We start from the raw sequence: 5,446 nt of genomic DNA on the forward strand, positions 1-5,446 counted from the left end.
AAGAGGAGGTGTTATTTTTGGCATCTGCTTAGTGATTGGTTACAATGGTTGGAAAAAGCGTCTCTTAATTGGCTGACTCTTGTGTCAATTAGCTCTGCCCCTGTCAATACCAGATTGTCATTGGTCTATTACAAAGTTTTACGATATACGGGAAATGCGGGATACACTCGTAAGCGTTACTGGCGTACGCCGGAGCAGTTCTGAATAGGCGGAGTCGGTCTTTAAATAGTAAAGTTCAACTCCGAGGCCGAAATTGATCGAGCTCAACCGGTTGGCCAAGACTGTATTGTATTTGAAACAAACCACATATGCTTTCAGCTCAAACTATTAATCATCTTTAACGTTTGAAAGCGGTCATAGACTAGTCCAAGCGTCTCAAAGTAAATAACAAAGGCGACATACGGCATGTATAATTGAAGAGGTTTTAGTTTCCAACACAAGGAGGAATTGTTATTATTACACCATAGTAGCGGGAATTTTTCTATTCCAACTCTCATGTTCGAAGATTATTGCCGCCTTGTCTGGACAACTTATTTTGACGTATATGTAAATGTTTGGATTACTGCTTCAGTTTCCATGATATTACGTTTTTGTCTCTCAAAAAAAAAAAAAACACACCAACTTCATAACACGTGCCCCATACATTACGCACAATGCCTGGCTGATACTTACATGCACTCTTTCATTTAATGTACTGATTGTGCTGTTTCTTTGTTGTATAATTTTCTTTTTAAATCTGGAAAATCACAGAAAGGAAGTGTTCATTTTAATGAGTAATGAGGAAGTGATCTCATTACTTATCACAGCAATTTCTAAAAATCAGGCCAATTTTCAAAAGACAAACTTAAAGCTCAATCAATCTCACAGCATGAACCCACAATAGATTCTAGTCAATTTTGTTTATATAGTTTAAATTACAACAAATGCCATCTCGAGGCACTTCAAAGATACAGTACCAATTCAAGCCAATTAGAATCCAATTCATTGTAATACAATCATAATCACACATCGCACAATGAATTACCAACAGCAAGGAATTTCCCACGGGTTTGCAGAAGTTTCAAAAATTTCCATTTCAATGTCAAAACAAACTGTACAGAACAGAACATCCATACAGAAATATATGAGGAATGATGGGTCAGTTGGAGGTCAACTGCTCATTCTTGTCCTGTAAACATTTAACCTGGCCAAGATTGGGTTTAGACTCCATCCTAATTCTCTTTCCTGGACTGACAAGAGCCTTGTAGATCTAATGGTTTTGTTTAAGGAAGACACATTTCACAGTACACGAGTTCTGGCTGCCATCATACTAGAAACTGCGTGTGTCTCTGTGACAGTGCAGTGTCAGTTAGTGTCATTGTTGAAAAAATATAGTCTTCATCTTAAAAATATCTGATTCCCTTTTTTATTTCAGATGCTTTGGGGTAATGTATCACTTTGTTAGTGTGTCAAGAGATGATATATGTCAGGAAATATGTAGATAGAGACAAAAGGGGAATGAAATCCATCAACAAAGGCCCAGGGCTAGCCTCAAACCAAATAGGCAATAGTTTGTGTTCACTGCCAAAAACCCCTGGCAACCCTCGCTATGCTGGCTGACTCCAAAAGTGACTGACTACAAAAGTAATGCTTTTGATAACATCTAACAGTTCTGTAACTCTGTCAGTATCAGAGCTGTGAGGTGAAAGAAGGTATTTCAGTGTCCTCTGGTTCTTGAGGTTAGAGCTCCATTTGGTATGAATGAAAGTTGCAGAATAAATTTTTTGCATATTTTTGTTTTAATTCACTTAATTAGTTCATCCATCTATTTTCAATTTGTTCACTGAATTTTTAATCATCAGTGCAAAACTTGTGAAACAGAGAAGATGTAAGCAACATTTACTTTATCTTCTTTAAAAGGCTCCATTTTACTTTATGTCCATTTAAAACTTCCCCTCAGAAAGATGCAGTGTGGTCATGATTGGACGAGTGGAGGCTGTTACTCGTATTTGTGACAAGAAAAACTTTCCAATAGGCCGACGTAGTGTAAACATTGTCTTATCTAGAATAAGGTCAATATGTGTAATACTTCTTTGTAAATAATGTGAATATGGTCAATTATTTAATGGTTCTATAAGAAAAGCCCAGGCTACCAATGAGACATTTCATACAATTCAAGTTCAGAAGTTCCATTACTGTTTTGGATTTGCATTCAGAAGATGTGAATAAGAAAAGGGGAATGGAGCAGGTAAAAATAAAAAAAAGACTTCTACTGATAGGCTAATTAAGTTGCATGCATCACTGGATGCTCTGCAGCTCTGCATTGTATCCTCACGTTGGTCAGCTGATCCCAACAGTTGTGTTCGACTTGTTTGATACCTTACTGCTTTACATTACTCGTGCAAAGACTTGTATACATGCCAAGTGCTTTTCTTGTAGTTGGTATTTTGGGATTAAACTTCATCATTACTAAAGATACGCTGGTCAGCCACAATGCTTCCAGTCAATTGTAGACAACTGTCCCATGGAAATGTAACATCCAACCACTGTCTACTGCAGGTAAGACACCGACGACTCATAAATACTTCACACAATCCCACTTAAAAAGAAAAAGAAACCTTTAAGCTCATCCAAGAAAAGTTATAGGTTTGATAGTGGGTCACTTAGGTGGCTGTTCCATGACAGAGAGCAAACTTTCCTTCAGTCTCTTCGCCAAGTTGTTTTGATCAGCTAAGAGCTGTGATTAAGGTCACTGTGCTGCTTCATGACACTGTTTCAATGAACTTTCAATGAACCTTCTAGGATGACCCCACAGAGAAGAATGATTTCAAAGCCTTAGACTTTATAATGATCACCAGCAAAGACCTCTAACTTTGACTTGTCTGTCCATAAGACTCCTGTTCCAGTCATTCTCAGTACAATGTAGAATCTCTTGTTTTATTATCTCCTTGTTTTGGGAGCATAGGACTGATTTCTCAGTCCACAGTGCTCGCTGTAGTTGTACAGCTGATGTGGATACAGCAACACATGCTAGCAAACAGTCAAGGTAGCTGTAGCGGTTGGGATGATTCTCAGACACTGTATGTTGTCTGTCTGTAATATTGAAACTTGTGTTTTAAGATATGAGGTTAGGAACTGCTATTATAGCATTACTTGACACAACTGTACAGCAGTGAATCTGACTTGCACCCTGGCTTTACAGTAAATTTGGGATATTTTCAATTGTATTCATCCTTTAGTAGGGTACTGTATTTATGATTATATATGTAAGGGCACATTTCATTAGTTTGAGCAAATATGATGCAGAAGGGAGTGGGGTGATGCAGGCTGGAGCAAACTTGGTTGGGACGATTTAGCTATAATATAAGTGCATGTATGAAGATGTGGTCGTGCATCAGTGAATCTGTGTGTTTGTGTGTTTGTGTGAGGGCAGTATGGTGAAAGCGGGGCTTATCCGTTGTCATTTTGTGTTTCTCCCTCAGGATTAGACTTGTGTCTTATTAATGAAAAACTCATCAGATATCAGAGCAGCTCCCTAAGGAACCCACCAGAGTTATGAGACACATGTTAGATTAAGACCTTGTGTGTGTGTGTGTTCACAGAAGAGAGTGGTATTTAATTTTCCAAGATGAGGGATTATCACTGGCAGAATTTGATCATTCTGCTCTGATCTCAGGATGTTCAATCACAGCTTATCCCAAATATTAAACTCTATGTCTTTTGTCCCCTTTCACCTCAATCCCCAACACACAAACACACTTACACGTACACACACACTCACAGATGCTTGCTGTGCTCCAACTGCCAAGCTTCTCATTGAGTAAAGTGGCCCGCTGAGCCTACTGTTAGGGTGGTGTGTGTTATGTGATTGTTCAGCCACCTGGTGAGCTCAGGGGTTGGGGGAGTAGAGTGGAGGGGAGGGGAAGAGGAGGGGGCTCTGGTGGCGTTGAAGCTGGGCTTTAGTGTCTTATGGAGGCAGCTGAGGAGAGTAAATTAAAAAACTGTTACATCTAATCCGGAGTACAGAGAACAAGTGGCACACACTCCAAAATCTGATTCCGCATGTTTACATGGATCTGGATGAGCTTAAATACACACACAGCATGCACGCTCACACACTACAACATTCCCTGCTGCTAAATGCGCTGTGATTGTGTCTCAAGCCGGATGGAGGGGCTGTAGTAGTGGTAGGGTGGAGGGGAGGTGCAAGGCCCTGATCTTCACTCTCATTTTCAGCCCAGGAATCTGCACGCAGGACATCTGGGTCATATCATTACTGCAATCTTTTGCTTGTTCATTCCCAGCTTTATGGGGCTTAGATTGACAGACCTGCAGACAAGCATACAAAGGTCACGCTGTGGAAGGAGAAGTTGCAAGAAGTGAAACTCAATTACGTCTTCAAAAAGATTCAGATGATTGGTTGTGTATTTGTTAACACATTACAGGATATGAGGAAAGAAATGAGCAGTCCTCAACTGCTGTTTAATGATAAAAAATAAAAAAATGAATAAATAAATTGGATATTCGGGTCATTTCTGAAGCTGTAAGCTTCACTAAATTAATACACTAACAATTACACAATTAATAATAAATAGATTTATGTAATTAGATACCACATATACTCTGCCCTTATTTATCTATCTCTTTATGTTTCTTGATTAAGATGTCATGGATTTGTATAGAAACTCTTTGCTGTTGGATGCAGTCATATCGCCCTCTAGTGGAGGACACCTGCACTCACCCCTGACCAGCAGTTCCACCTGATGACCGACAGGGATGCTGTTGTTTAGAAAAGTTATGATACTGAACTTTATTTATATAAACTTATATACTTATATAAACTGTACAGAATGATAGATATAGATATACACCCCTTCCAGAGACAAATGGCAGCTGCAATAATAAGAAATTAATTAATATTTACAAGCAAAATAAATAATACGGTTAAGGACTGATTAAAAAAAAAAAATTAAAAATAACTTTAATAACAGAAAGTTCTCGTATCATTTAGTCTTTTCATAAGCTATGTGAGCCACTTCGAATTAATTTGCTCTTAAATTGTGGTGTGTATTTTTCCTGGCCTGTGTTTCTGTTATTAACAACTATAAATACAAAAAATGGAGTATAATGCATCATACCTACTGTCACATGTGGTTTTTCCCCACAAATAAAACCGACATTTATGTAGCATTCCTTGATCTAACACACCGGTTGTAATGTGGCGCTTAAAATCTTTGTGACTGTCATTTACTCTGATTTATTTTATCATCAAGTGAGGAGCAGCTGTCTCTGGCGAGGTGTGTTCAACATCAACAGATCTCGTCTGATGATATTTTACCTGCTCTCACCACGAAGGGATAACGCTAAAAACTCTGCTCCAGGTGAGGCTCGAACTCACAACCTCGGCATTGCTCTGCTGAATACTGTCATATAAGTACCGCGCGCTAACCGATTGCGCCACTGGAGC

The 5,446-nt window shown here is 38.9% G+C and overlaps 1 non-coding gene across 1 annotated transcript; it reads right to left on the reverse strand.

Annotated features, from left to right (window-relative positions):
* Window positions 1–5,352: 5,352 nt before the first annotated feature.
* Window positions 5,353–5,446, reverse strand: trnai-uau (transfer RNA isoleucine (anticodon UAU)). Its single transcript has 2 exons — window positions 5,409–5,446; window positions 5,353–5,388 (listed from the first exon to the last, which is right to left on the reverse strand). It is a non-coding gene; the product is annotated as a tRNA-Ile (tRNA).

The sequence above is a fragment of the Leuresthes tenuis genome, unplaced genomic scaffold, assembly GCF_036924035.1.
Source record: "Leuresthes tenuis unplaced genomic scaffold, fLeuTen1.0.hap1 SCAF_20, whole genome shotgun sequence".
NCBI classification, from domain to species: domain Eukaryota; kingdom Metazoa; phylum Chordata; class Actinopteri; order Atheriniformes; family Atherinopsidae; genus Leuresthes; species Leuresthes tenuis.